Raw genomic sequence first — 15,531 nt, forward strand, 5'->3', positions numbered from 1 at the left:
TCCAGAATATCATTTTGCAGGGCTTTTGAAGTGAGTTCCCTTTCCTAGCTCATAGCCTAACAGGAAAAGTTACGCCTGCATGCTCCTTCCCACTCTTCTGTTTTTCATCCTATCCCAAGTCCCCAAGCAGGGCCAGTCTAGGCAGCAGACTAAGTAGAAGGGAAGAGGCAGGAAAAGGAAAAGAAAAGTTGCCATGACACTTGATTGAAAAAAGGCTCTGCATTCTGTCCCTTGTTGGATGTGCCCTTGTGAGGCTCAGCTGGCTGGTCCAGGAGCTGGGCCCTTCAGCTGAAGGGGCCAAGAAGAATTCAAAGAGACAATTCCCTCTTCTAAGCCAATGAGAACATTAGTTCCCACTAGAAAATAGAACAGGCAAAGAGCTCACACTGAAATATGAAAAGCCAATATGCATATGAAAAATGTACACCCTACCTAATAATCAAACATCTACATTAACCCTTTTAGATACCAGTTTTTTCTTATGAAATTGGCAAATATTTTTGGTTTTGTGTTAGGATAATGCTCAGTGCTGGCAAAGGTTCAGTGGCACAAGTGGTATTCATATGCTTATGGAAGTAGGGGTTGGTGCAAAATTTCTTGAAAAATGGTCCTACAAGTAAATGACATTCATTGACACTCATCCTGGGCCAGACACTTAGGTAACCACTTTATAAGCATGAAGCCATTGTAATTTTCTCAATAACTATGTGAAGAACCGCTGATATCATCACCACTTTACAGATGGGGAAACTGAGGATTGAAGATTAATGACTTGCCAAAGCCAATGTCATGATCACTATGTTTTTTGTCTCAAAGTCTTGCAGTTCCTCATGATTTTTAAACAAGTACTTATACTTGAAGTAATCCATCTCTGATGGGTTGAAGTTGTATGTACCCCAGAAAAATATGTTCTTAAATCTAATCCATTTTGGTGGGTGTGAACCCATCGTAAGTAGGACCTTTTGAAGAGGCTACTTCAGTAAGGTGTGACCCATCTCAATCAGGATGGGTCTTAATCCTATTACTGGAGTCCTTTATAAGCAGAATGAAATTCAGACAGACAGAGAGAAAGCCACAGGAAGTAAGAAACTGAAACAGAACTTGGAAGAGAAGGAAGAGACCGAGAGATGCTGCCATGTGCGTTGCTATGTGACAGAGGAACCAAGGATCACTAGCAACCAGCCCCAGAATGCCACAGTATTCCAACAGAAAGCACCACCTTGATGATGTCTTGATTTGGACATTTTCCTGCCCTCAAAACCATAAGTGAATAAGTTCCCATTGTTTAAGCCAAAGCATTTCGTGATATTTGAGCAGCCCCAGAAACTAAAACACCATCCTAGGGAAGGAATCAGATAGAGGCAATATTTGTACACAACAATGTTCACTATGCTGCTATTTATGGAAAATTATTAACCACCTAGAGGTTTATTAATAGGGAAACTGTAAAATAAAAGATAAGCAAAAGATGACGCAAATTGTATGGTCATCAACAATCATATTTTTGAAGAATTTTTAAAAACAGTAAAATATTGATGACATAAAATTAAGTTTAAAAGGCAGGTATAAAAGTGCATATAGTGTAGATTCCAAGAGATGTTTCAACATCTTCATAGAAGGCATCTTTGGATGGTGGGATAATCAGGGTAACCAGTAGTTTTCATTTTCTTCCTTCTGCATTTTCCAAAGTTTCTGAGATTCATGTGTATTACTTTTAGAATCAAGAAAAGCCATACATTTTACTAAAAATAAAAGCAAAATAAGTTGGAACTATGATAGGATTGTGTTTTGTGAGAACAAAGAAATAAAGAACTGGGGTGGGCAGGAGGTGAGCAGGAAGGAATTGGCAGGTGAATAGGGTCATTGCGTGCCAGAGACCCCAGAAGCAGCATTAGTGCTGTAACTTCCAGAAACTGCACCTTTTCTGTTAGCACACATTTGACCATTGAACCATACAACATAAACCTCTAGAAATACTCATCCTTTGCTGTAGGGAGCAGAGGAGCACACAGAAAGCTTTCCTTCTCTGCAGGGGAGAGGGTTGACAGGTGTCTTCATTCACCACTGAGGTTGGTTGCTGTGCAGAGACACACTAAGGAGACAATTCCTGGGCCCAAGGAAGAAAATGAAGAGCACAAGTGAGAAATCAGCTGGGGATGGAAAAGAGGGGAAATGGAAGAAAGAAAGACATTGACTATAGCTATCTCCCCCTTTCACCCACTCTGGCAGCAACCCCAACAGGGATGTTCGATTGTGTATACCAGTTACAATAAAGGTTATGGAAAGTCCGTTGATTGTCCCGGTAAACATAGCCAAGGCTCTAGAAAATGTGTTCTGAATTTCCAAGGGTGACTGACAAGTGACTGTTGAATGCAGTGCCCTTTTGTAATTAGGGGAATACCTGTCGTTTGCTGTCAAGTCTCCACTAGAAACAACCCCTATGTCACACCTTCCTCACATCACTCGTAATGAACCTCTGCCAAGGAGGGTCTTGCTGTGTAAACCCTTCCCTGAATCCAGCTCCCTTCCCACACCTCAGTTGGTTGGGGTCAGACCATCATTCAAGCCACAGAGAACACTGGGTTATGGATGAGAAGGAGTGACAAGCAAAAAATCACAGCATGTAGTGCAATCTTTGGAAAAGGTCTTGGATACCACAAACCTTCACATCTATCAACTCTAAGTAGCTTTTCTCCCCTTGAACTCCAACTCCAACAGAGCCTCTTTCTCTTGCCCCCTCCCATTTCTTTCCAGCTTTCCTATTTACAGGTGGATTGCCTGTTAGCTAAGTCCAAGAGGAGGACAGGAGGGTGGACATGACCATCTATTGATTGAGTTTATTGGTGGATGAATAAACTGCCAGGGGGGTGATGTAGATATTATAAACTCAAAACTAGTGCATGGGAAATGGAGAATGGCTAAAGAGAGAGATGAGACAAAAACAATTGATGAATTTCTAAATGCACTTTAATTACTGTCTACTTCATTTGCATGTAATTTCATTGAGATATAGTCACACACCATACAATCCAACCAAAGTATACAATCAATGGTTCACCGTATCATCACATATTTTTGTATTCATCACCATGATCATTTTTAGAACATCTGCATTACTCCAGAAAAAGAAGTGAAAAGAACAAAGGAGACCTCAAACATCCCATACCCTTTACCCCTCCCTCTCACTGACTGCTAGTATTGCACTCTACCCAATTTTAAGACTTACATTAGAGGTAAGTTAACTAAGGCAGTCTAGTATTGTCAGAGATAGAAATATAGATCAGTGGAACAGAACAAAACATCCAGAAGTAGATCCATGCAAACATGGGTAAATTTTTTTTTTTTTTTTTTTTTTTTTTTTTTTTTGCTATACAGTTAAACAATCGCTATCAAAGATCAGGGCTACTGGATTATAGTTCAACAACTTCAGGTATTTCTTTCTGGCTATTCTAAAACACTAGACACTGAAAAGAAATATCTATATAATGAGTCAGTGGTCATTTCCAGGGTCTGGAAAACCTCTATTAGCTGGGAAGGCACGTGGCTGGCATCTGCTCCAGAGCTCTGGTTTCAAAATGGCTTTTTCCCAGGATGCTCCTATCTAGGAGCCTGCTTGCTCCTGGGTTGCGTTCTCCAAAATGTCTCTGTAAGCTGCAGCTCCTCCAAAATATCACCCTCAGTTGTTCTCTGGTCCTTCTGTCTGTGAATTCCTTTATATGTCTCCAGTGATCCAATTAACACCCACCCTGAATGAGCAGGTAACACCTCCATGGAAATTATCCAATCAAAAGTTTCACTCACAGTTGATTGAGTCACATCTACATGGAAACAATCAATAGGTTCCAACTTAAGCAACACTAATACAACTGGCCCCACAAGACTGCATCAAAGATAATGGCATTTTGGGGGACATAATACATCCAAACTGGCACAGAGGAGTAGCTGGGAATGGGCATCAAGAGGAAGTGTTCACTGTCTGCATTCACCACTGCTGCTTTCATGGCCCTCCCCTGCACATCTGTCTTGTGGATGGTGAGCATAATTTATAACCTCCCCAACAATGACAGCTCACTGAACCATGTCATCTACCTGGTGATTTTGGCTATAGCACGGGTCTCCACCTCCTCACAGCCAGCAGTGTGGAGAGCTGCCTCTCTGTGCTTTGCCCAGTCTGGTTCCAGTGCTGCATCCAAAGCACCATCTGCCTCAGCCTGCACCTTCCCTAGGCACTTTCTTTTCTTGTGTCTGGATCAGAAAACTTCTCCCGCATTCTGGAGGATTCCAGATTCCCAGGATGTCAATATGTGCACACATTTTTGTCTATCTTGACTTCCCCATTTTTGTTCCTCTCATGGACTTCTCCAATTTGATTATCTTCATTGAAGTTTGTTATAACCTGAAACCAAATCACCCAGCCAAGTTCTGCATGATGGTCATGGCTTCTGCGGTCTTGCTTCTTGTCTCTGACATGCCCGTGAAGGTCCTGTTCACTATGGCCTGCTGAAATCCAAGTGAGGACTCAGTGTGGGATTTCTTCCCTCATTTAAATATGTTGCCTACTATCAGTTGCAGTGTCAACCCAATTGTCTATTTTGTGGTGGATAATATTAGGAGAAATAAAAGTAGGAAGCCCCTAAAGAAAATCACTGAAGAAGGCCTTTGAAGAAAAATCGGGACCAGTCTTGGGTGGGATCTCTCCAAAATCCTCTCCAATATCAATGTCCTTCAGCCAGGACAGCTCTTGAGAGAAGTATATTCTACGTTATCTGTGTGTGAAAAGATAAGACTGGTCTGAAACCACTTCTCTGTTTTCCAACCTGGTAATTCACCTAAGATTAAAAATAAATTCCTTAATTCTTCCTGAGAATCAATAATAACAATGACACCATTCATTGTCAATGTTATACACTTTTCCATTGCTGACTTTGTGAAAGCCAACATTTTTGAGCACCTACTATGTTCCAGGCACTGACTGTGTTCCACCTATCATCTCATTTAATCCTCTTAACAACCTCATGAGACAGTATTGTTATTCTGCCTTTACAAATGAAGGAACTGAGGCTTAGAGAGGTAAAGGAAGTTTAGTAAGGTCATGGGGCATGGATGTGGTGGTCAAGCTAGTCCCCAAGACTCCCAAACCCATACTTGAACCATAAAACCCAGGAAATCTTTCCAAGGTGTTCTAGTTTGCTAATGCTGTGGCAATGCAAAACACCAGAACTGGACTGGCTTTTATAAAAGGGGGTTTATTTGGTTACACAGTTACACTCTTAAGGCCATAAAATGTCCAAAGTAACGCATAGACAATTGGGTATCTTCACTGAAGCATGGCCAATGACGTCTCAAAAACCTCTGCTAGCTGGGAAGGCACGTGGCTGGCATCTGCTTGCCCCAGGTTGCATTCCAAAACGGCATTCTCTGAAATGTCTGCATCAGCTTCCAATGGCCATCTTCAAAATGTCTGTCTCAGCTCCAGCTAGCTACGAGCTCCCTCTGTCTGAGCTTATATAGTGCTCCACTAAACTAAACAAGGCCCATGCTGAATGGGTGGGGCCACACCTCCATGGAAATTATCCAATCAGAGTTATCACCCACAGTTGGGTGAGTCACATCTCCATGGATACTGAACCAATAGGTTCCAACCCAATCCCCATTAATATGGTTGCCCCCACAAGAATGCATTAAAGAATATGGCCTTTTCTGGGGGACATAATATATACAAACTGGCACACAAGGTAATATTCTAAACTCTTTATAATGCTGCCCTCAACACCTCTCCCCAACTTTCTTTCACTTGCATCTCTTTTTTGAAAATTTTGTGCTATTAGTCAGAAGGGACTTTCTTTTTCTCAGAAAGGAATGGGGATTACAAATGAATGGAAATTATTGTTGAGGAGACAAGAGTCCATGTTAGTACTTAGAAGAGATGCTGTGACATTCTGTAGAGACATCCTCATCATTCAAAGCATTGAGAGGGCATCCTGGGATCAATAGGGAAATAGATGAGCTGTCCCATAAATCCCTTAAGAATGCATTCCTATAATAATGAAAGGGATCTTCAAAAAACATTATTATAGCTTGACTTGGGCATGGAAATTTTCACATATTTTTTTTTAATTCAGTTTATTGAGATATATTCACATACCATACAGTCATGCATGATGTACAATCAACTGTTCACAGTACCATCGTGTAGTTGTGCATTCATCACCCCAATGTATTTTTGAACATTTTCCTTATACCAGAAAGAATCAGAATAAGAATTAAAAAAAAAAAAAAAAAAGAACACCTAAATCATCTACCCATCCCACCCTATTCTAAATTTAGTTTTTGTCCCCATTTATCTACTCATCCATCCATACACTGGATAAAGGGAGTGTGATCCACAAGGTTTTCACAATCACACTGTCACCCCTTATAATCTACATTGTTATGCAATCATCTTCAAGAGCCAAGGCCAATGGGTTGGAGTTTGGTAGTTTCAGGTATTTAATTCTAGCTATTCCAATACATTAAAACCTAAAAAGTGTTATCTATAAGTGCGTAAGAATGTCCACCAGAGTGACCTCTTGACTCCACTTGAAATCTCTCAGCCACGGAAGCTTTATTTCATTTCATTTCACATCCCCCTTTTGGTCAAGAAGATGTTCTCAATCCCACGATGCTGGGTCCTGATTCATCCCCAGGAGTCATAACCTGCATTGCCAGGGAGATTTACACCCCTGGGAGTCAGGTCCCACATAAAGGGGAGGGCACTGAGATCACCCGCTGAGGTGGCTTAGCTAGAGGGAGAGAAGGCCACATCTGAGCAACAAAGAGACACTCAGGGGGAGACTCAGGCACAATTGTAAGCAAGTTTAGCCTCTCCTTTGCAGTAACAAGCTTCATAGGGGCAAGCCCCAAGACAGAGGGCTCAGCATCACATATGTTTTTGTTTAGTGTGGGGTATGCATACGTTCATGCATAAAATATAACCTACTGAAGAATACTTTCCCTGCAAAATGTGTAAAGTCTTAAGAGCCAAAGTCTTAACCTTAAAGACTTATTTGGACACCATAGCTGGAATGATTTTGCTTCCAGGAAGTGGCTAATATTGTGCTAAAGAGCACAAATTTGGAGGTTTGATTTCTGGCTAACATTTTGGGAATAGCCAGTAACTGGTATTTTGTGATTTAGGCAATTGAACTATGCAGAACCTTAGTTTCCTTATCTCTAAAATGATTAATCTCTCAATATTGTTGTATAGATAGAAATTATGTATGTTTGGCATAGGATGTTCTCATAAATTGTAGCTTTAGTGATTAATCCGAGAGAAATTGCCATCCTTGATCTTTTCTAAAAACATTTTTTAAAGTCATAGCAGCAAGAAGCTGAAATCAGTGGAACCTAGAAGAGAAGGGAAAGACCAGCAGATGCCAACATGTTCCTTGCCATGTGACAGAGGAGCCAAGGATCGCCAGCAGCCAGCCCCAGAACACCACTGTCTTCAGGGAGAAAGCATCTCCTTGATGATGCCTTGATTTGGACTTTCTTTTAGCCTCAAAACCATGAGTGAATGAATAAATTCTCATTGTTTAAGTCAACCCATTTCAGGGTGTTTTCTTAAATAGCCTAGAAAACTAAAACATGTTTGGTGAGCCTCTTCAGTGACAGAAGTGGTATCATTGCATTTATATTAATTTAAAACATCAAAAGAAATTTTATAAGCTCCGATTGGAAGTCAAAGGAGGCTACTTGAAAAGTCTGGAAATGACTACCTTCATCGCAAATCAGGTCTGGGAGCTTTTAACTGAGACTCTGTCCTTTTTCTGTCACAGATTCTGTGTCAGTTTTAGGGCAAATAATTTATTTCATGTTTTGTACTATGGGGGATCCAAGAAACCTAGCATATCTCCAATGCATGTATTTATTTCTGTATCTGTAATTGCTTATTTTCAATAACATGATCCATCAATTATGTCAAATGTCAAATACTATCATATTATTATTGCACTTATATATTCATTTATTCCACAAATATTTCTTGAGTGCCTACTCAAGAGGCAAGATTCTGGGGAAGACATTTGTGCTTGTTTGAAACTGTTATGTACCCCAGAAAATGCCATGTTCTTTTAATCCATTCTTGTGGGTGCAGACCTATTGTGGGTGGGACCTTTTCATTAGGTTGTTTCCATGGAGATGTGACCTACCCAATTCAGGGTAGGTCTTAATCCTTTACTGAAGCCATTTATGAGGATAAAAGATGCAGCAGTTTGGAGAGATCAAAAGAGAAATGACCTGGAGATGCGAAGGAAGGACCCACAGGAGCTGAGAGAGAACGCCACAGAAACCAGGAGCTGAAAGCTAAGTCTAGGAGAGAAAGACCAGCAGACTCCAGCCTTGTGCCTTCCCATGTGATGGAGAAGCCAGGAGAGAAGGGCCAGCAGACATTGCCATGTGCCTTCCATGTGGCAGAGGAACCCTGGATGCCAGCAGCCTTTCTTCAGAGAAAGTATCTTCCTCTTGATGCCTGAATTTGGACATTTTCATGGGCTGAGAACTGTAAATTTGTAGCTTAATGAAAACCCCATTGAAAAAGCCAACCTTTTTCTGGTATATTGCATTCCAGAAACTTCAGCAAACCAAAACAACATTGTGTAATAGCTCTGTATGAGTCTCAGTGTCACCTGCCCTCCACCCAGCCCTCCAGACAGTCACATCCTTAAAGCTAGGGGCAGCCATGTCTTACTCACCATTGTCTCTCTAGCTCCAAGCACAGTTTCTGACACAGAAGAGCCATTCAATAAATGTTTATTTAAAGTAATAATTGAAAAATAGTTATTCTTATAACCTCTGCCTACCTTCATCTCCCATTATACTCCTGATTTATTTAGAGTCAGCACACATTTCATTTATTAGTTGTTTGCACTGTGTGTTAGTGTGGTCTCCCTAGCAGACTATAAGCTACCATATCTACATCAATAGATGTAGCTATATATCTACCCATATATCTATCCATCTATCACCGTGCTAGTAAAGAGTGCTATAAAAAGGAACTGGCTGCTTTGTAAATATCTGACTCACAAATACTGACAATCTGATTAGACTCCATGAATTAATAAATTAATATTTTCTAATACCAGTTTGTACCTGCTAATGATGATTAGCACTTGGCATTCCCATACATGCATATAGTGATCCAATATTGAGACTTTGGTTCCCTGGAAGTCTGCCTTGATGGTTTGTCTTTGTAATAGCTCCAGAAGGCAAGGACCATACAACTTTCTTTTCATGACCTAAGCTGCATTGAATAAATGATTTTGGTGGCAGATTACAGAGATGAAGATGCTCCCAATAAGCCTTGCTTCAGGTGTCTGAAAAATAACCTGCTACAGCACCCAAATCACACACCCCTCTGCAGGGCTTGGGAGAAGCAAGCCAATGGCCATCATCTGCAATTAGGAGATGTACTCAGTACTTACAGCCAACCTTCTAATAGGTTTTCTTACTTCTGATATTTCTGGAAACTGTAGCTAATTAAGAGCTCCCCTACAGATGATTGCTAAATCTGTAGCAGACAAAAATAGCATGTCAGTCACCACAGTGCAAAGGAGGCACAATGAATTAAATTAGCATTGCTGTTTTGTACCAGCCCAAGCTGCTGTGGCCCTGGATAAAGAGGCAAACAGTGTTCCTTTTCTAGTGGATCATTCCAAATTTGACTATCCAGCCTTTGATTGACCTCTCTTTGCCTTCTTTTTCTTCATTCTTCTTCATCCCATAAACTTATCCCCTCCTAGAGATAATATACAGGTAAATTAGGAGAAAAAGACAGGGTGACACCCATTCTCATTTTTCTCTGTGTGAGAATGTGCTGGAGAGGCAGGCTGAATTGCTGACAAAAATGTTAAGGGAATTTTCAGTACTTTTCATTAAACATACTCCCCCTCACCCCAAGGACATGGAACACTAGCCAGATGGCCATGGGCATATGTTGTCCACCTGAGATCACTGTCACTGAATCAGGAGACACCTACTTTTATGTGAAGGGGGCTGCTTTCCATGGCCCTGAGACCCTAAGATCAGGGGACGAGTGCTTAGGTACAGGATTGGGATTGATGGGATTCCTGAGTACAGAGAGGAAAGGGGTTGACCACAGAGGGCAGAACCCACAGCAAGCATGCATGGATTCATTCATTCACTCGCCCGTGCAACAAATACTGAGCACGATTGTACTGCAGACACCGCTCTAAGCCTTGGGAACCCAGCAATGGACACAAAATGGACAAAATCCCTGCCCTCATGGAGATTAAAATCTAGTAGGAGACAGATGAAAAACAAAATTACTAGGTATTTTGGTTTCCTAGGCTGCTCCAGCAAACACCATGAAATGGGTTGGCTTAAACAATGAGAATTGTTCACTCATGGTTTTTAGGCCAAGAAAATGTCCAAATCAAGGCATCATGAAGGGGGTGCTTTCTTCCTGAACACTGGCTGCCTGCAATTCTTGGTCCCTGGCTCCGCAGCCACATGGCAAGGATATGGCAGTGTCTGCTTCTCTCCCAAGTTTTGTTGCTTTCAGCTTCTTGCTTTTGTGGTTTTTTCCCCCTCTGTCTATATTCATTCCATTTAAAAAGGGACTCCAGTAATAGGATTAAGACCCATCCTGAATGAGGAGTTCCTTAATTGAAGTAGCCTCATCAGAAGGTCCTACTTACAGTGGGTCCAAACCCTCAAAAATGGATTAGATTTAAGAACATGTTTTTTTTCTGGAGTACATACAGCTTCAAACCACAGCCCTAGGTAATGTGTATAGTGTGACAGATGGCAGTGCATGCTAAAGAGAAAAATAAAGCAAAGAGATTGGATGCGAAGCCATGGGGAGCAGAGGTGAGAAGAGGGCATCCAGAGACGGCCTCCCTGAGATAGTGCCATTTGAGGAAAGCTCTGAAGGAGGTGGGGAATGTGGAGAGGTGCCTCAGATAGTAATGGGGGTGCAGAAGCCATCTCAGAAGTCATGAGGCATCAGGCTTCAGCCACAACTTGAGCTTGGGCTTTGATTTAAGTCCAAAGAGGATGAGCCTACCGTAGCACACCGCACTGCCCAACATTCAGTGGCGTGAGAGTTACATGGGAGAGTGTGGCTGCTTGTGCTTCCCTGAAGATCTGAAGGTCCTGACCCTGCAGCCCGGATCCTGGCTCTGAACCTGCCTCAGAATCCCCAGGAAAGACTCCTCTATCCCTGTGAGCAACCAGGTGTTTTAATCACCTCCGATTCACTCCATTGGTGATGGAGAGTTTCCTGCTCCAGGTTTCTGAGGAGGGCCAAACACGTGACACCCAACACTGGAGAGAGGAAATCAACAGCAGTTTATTAATCACATAGGCCCACAACCCTGGAGAGGACACCGCAGCCACGCGGGGACACGCTGGGGGGCTGCACTCGGGAACAGAGCGAACAAGCAGGGGCTGTGGGAGGCAGGCTTTGTAGTAGCAAGAGGATATGGTGACTTCTGGTTCCCACAGAAGGATGTGAATGATCTGCTTGAATAATTCCTTGGGCTGGGAGGGAACTGAAACCGGCCACTCAGGGATAAGCCGAAGCTGCGCCTTGTCCCTTCAATAAGGAGGGTTGCTTCACTGGGAGACCTTATCCATGGAAGCAGATTTAAACCATTCAAGCCCTCCAATTTCACCAGATGTCCAAGGTCTGAATGTGAATATTGGGTATTAATGTTAAGCCTAAACCCACACCAGCCCTTACCTAGATACTGCCTCATGTCAGCATGTGCTTCTGTCAAAGATGATGAGTGGGTTTTTTTGGTCTGTTTTTTTTAAATTCAGTTTTATTGAGATATATTCACATACTATACAGTCATCCATGGTGTACAATCAACTGTTCACAGTACCATCATATAGTTATGCATTCATCACCCCAATCGATTTTTGAACATTTTCCTTACATCAGAAAGAATCAGAATAAGAATAAAAAATAAAAACAAAAAAGAGCAACCAAATAATCACCCCCATCCCACCTTATTTTTCATTTAGTTTTTGTCCCCATTTGTCTACTCATCCATCCATACACTGGATAAAGGGAGTGCGAGCCACAAGGTTTTCAAAATCACATTGTTACCCATTGTAACCTACAAAGTTATACAATCATCCTCAAGAGTCAAGGCTACTGGGTTGAAGCTTGGTAGTTTCAGGTATTTACTTCTAGCTATTCCAACACATTAAAACCTAATTAAAAAAGTGTTATCTATGTAGCGCATAAGAATGTCCACTGGAGTGACCTCTCGACTCAATTGAAATCTCTCAGCCACTGAAGCTTTATTTCATTTTATTTCGCATCCCCCTTTTGGTCAAGAAGATGCTCTCCATCTCATGATGCTGGGTCCAGATTCATCCCTGGGAGTCATATCCTGCATTGCCAGGGAGATTTACACCCCTCGGAGTCAGGTCCCACATAGAAGGGAGGGCACTGAGATCACCCAGTGAGTTGGCTTAGCTAGAGAGAGAGAGGCCATATCTGAGCAACAAAGAGGCATTCGGGGTGAGACTCCTGGGCACAACCACAAGCAGGTTTAGCCTCTCCTTTGCAGTAACAAGCTTCATAGGGGTCAGCGCCAAGACGGAGGGCTCAGCATGTCAAGCCGTCAGTCCTGAGTGGGGTTTTTATGTTGTCCCCAGACTTGATGACTAAACCCCAAGGCTGAGGACAAAGAGACTATCAGCACCCCACATTCTACAGAAGGTTACCAACTCTTGTGGACGTACCCCCCAGGCTTGGTGAGAGACCACAGTACTGACCCTGCTCCCACCCCACTAGGGCAGGGGCCATGGGTCTGAAGCAGCAGGTGGGTGCAGTGCTCATGGTGAAAGATAATTCCTTCACCCACTCCCTGATGAGATCTGCTCATCTCTCTGGAGTCCAAGTAGGGACTCTAAGAGAAACACTCTTAAGTTTGAGGGTATCTGCAAGATCAGAGACACCCCATTTCCCTTTTGAATGGAAACTTGGGGAGTGTGCTTTACTGCTCTGCTCAGTGCCAAGCCAAACAAGAGAAGCGAGAAAGTCGGGCAGGGTGGGAGCAGCTGGATGAGAACCAGCGCTCCCACTCCCCTAAACTTTGTAAGCATGGAGTGGACTCCTCAAAAGTTAACTGGATTGTCTAGAATGAGATACCACTTCACACCCACTAGGGTGGCTATTATTAAAAAAAAAAGAAAACAGAATAATAAGTGCTGACAAGGATGCAGAGAAATAGAAATTCCCACCTCATACATTGTTGGTGGGAATGTAAAATAGTACAGCCACTGTGGAAAACAATTTAGTGGTCCCTCAGAAAGTTAAACATGGAATTATCATATGACCTGGCAATCTCACTTCTAGATATATACCCAAAAGAAACGAAAGCAGGGACTCAGACAGATATCTGTACCCCAACGTTCACAACAGCATTATTCACAATTGCCAAAAGATGGAAGCAACCCAAGTGTCCCTCAACAGATGAATGGATAAACAAAATTTGGTTTTGGAATATTATTCAGCCATAAAAAGAAATGAAGTGCTGGTACATGCTACAACGTGGATGGACCTTGATGGTATCATGTTGAGTGAAATAAGCCAGACACAAAAGAACAAAATACTGTACAATTTCTCTTGTGTGAAATACTTAGAATAAGCAAATTCATAGAGACAGAAAGCAGAATAGTGGTTGCCAGGGGTGGGGGAAGAGAGGAAAATGGGGAGTTATTGCTAAAAGTTTTGGTTTGGGATGATGAAAATAGTCTGGAAATGATGGTGAAAATCACTCAGTATTGTCAATGTACTTAATGTCAAAGAATTGTCCATTAAAAGGGTAAATTATTTTTATGATATGTATATTTTACTGCAATTAAAAATGAGTTTGATCAGTAGCAGGAGCAGAAAGCAGAACACAGAGAGCTCTGGGCAGCCCCACCACGAGGTGTTGGCCCCGTTACCATCACACCCTGGGAGTCACCGTCACTGCAACCATGAGTGGTGAGGCTAAGACCCAGCAGGCACCTGGCATCCCCACCTCAGCACTGCCAGCACCAACCTGGCACCACGGGCAACGGTGCAGGGGGCGGTGACCCAGCAGCTCACATCAGAGGCACCTGTCAGCAGGGACAAGAAGATCTTCACAACGAAGGGTTTTGTAAAATAGTTCATCATATGGTTCAATGTAAGAAAGGGATATGGTTTCATCCATAAGAATGACATCAAGGAAGATATGTTTGTACACCAGGCTGCCATACAGAAGAAAAACCCCGGGAAGTACCTTCACAGTGTAGGAGATGGAGAGACTGTAGAGTTTGGTGTAGTTGAAGGAGTAAAGCGGTTGGGGCAGCAAATGTCACAGGCCTTGGTGGAGTTCCAGTGAAAGAAATAAATATGCAGCAGACTGTAGCCATGACAGACGTTATCCACATCGTAGAGATCCTCCACTCAATTACCAGCAAAATTGCCAGAATAGTGAGAGTGTGGAAAAGATGGAGGGATCAGAGAGTGCTCCCAAAGGCCAGGTCCTACTGCAGGTAATGATTCCCCCCTTACTACATATGGAGGCCCTCTGGGGGTCAACCACAGGATTCTAACCATCCTGTGCAAGAAGTGATGGACAATGCTGACAGCCAGGGTGCAGGAACACAAGGTAGACCCGTGAGGCAAAATATGTATCAGGGTTCTAGAACACAATTCCAGAGGGGCCCTCCTCCTCACCAAAGACAGCCTAGAGAGAGCAGCAATGAAGATGATAAGGAAAATCGAGGAGATGAGACCCAAGGTCAGCAGTCACCTCAACGTCAGTGCCACCATAACTTTGATTACCGATGCGTATGCCCAAAAAATCCTAAACCACAGGTGGCAATGGACAAAAGCAGCCAATCCGCCAGCTGAGAATTCAACTGCTCAGAGGCAGAGCAGGGCCAGGATGAGTCAACACTGTCTTATCATCTCTACCATCATCTGGTTTAGTCATCCAACAAGAAGTGAATATGAAATTCCAGCAATAAGAAATGAACAAAAGATTGGAGCTGAATTCTTTAAGGGCTTGCTTTTTGCCCATACCATCCTCTATGAGCAGCTCCAAACAAGGCCCAACACATCCCAGGAGAGAGCCAGCACTTGGCATCTGCCCCACAAAACCCCATAACCCCTCAAAGTTGGCCAGAGAACCAGGCACAGAGGTGGAAGGTGGAGGTGAAAGGAGTGGTGCAGGGGAGGGTAGGTGAGGTTTAAAGCCAATTAAAGATGGAAATTTTAACTTGGATGGGATTTTTATTTACCTGAACAGATTGAAATCTGTCCAGGAAGTCTTTAAGGAATGGGAAAGCAAGATTTGACAATGTGGTTGAAAGCAGTGATGCAAGAAAAAGAACTTTTATTTTTAGACCCTACTGAGTTGAGGCCATTCAACCAATGGTTATATTTGGAGGTCAACTGACTTCCTTCCCATAGATTGAACAAAAGCCAAACCCACCCCTGGGCAGCTGGGTTCCGTGAAAAGCCCACAAATCTTCCAG

At 42.7% G+C, this 15,531-nt stretch overlaps 2 pseudogenes; both read left to right on the top strand.

Moving 5' to 3' along the window:
- Positions 1-3,948: 3,948 nt before the first annotated feature.
- Positions 3,949-4,745, top strand: LOC119519924 (annotated as a pseudogene).
- A 9,256-nt stretch (positions 4,746-14,001) lies between these two features.
- Positions 14,002-15,161, top strand: LOC119519925 (annotated as a pseudogene).
- The last annotated feature ends 370 nt before the right edge of the window (positions 15,162-15,531 follow it).

This window comes from Choloepus didactylus, chromosome 24, assembly GCF_015220235.1.
Source record: "Choloepus didactylus isolate mChoDid1 chromosome 24, mChoDid1.pri, whole genome shotgun sequence".
Lineage (NCBI taxonomy): Eukaryota > Metazoa > Chordata > Mammalia > Pilosa > Megalonychidae > Choloepus > Choloepus didactylus.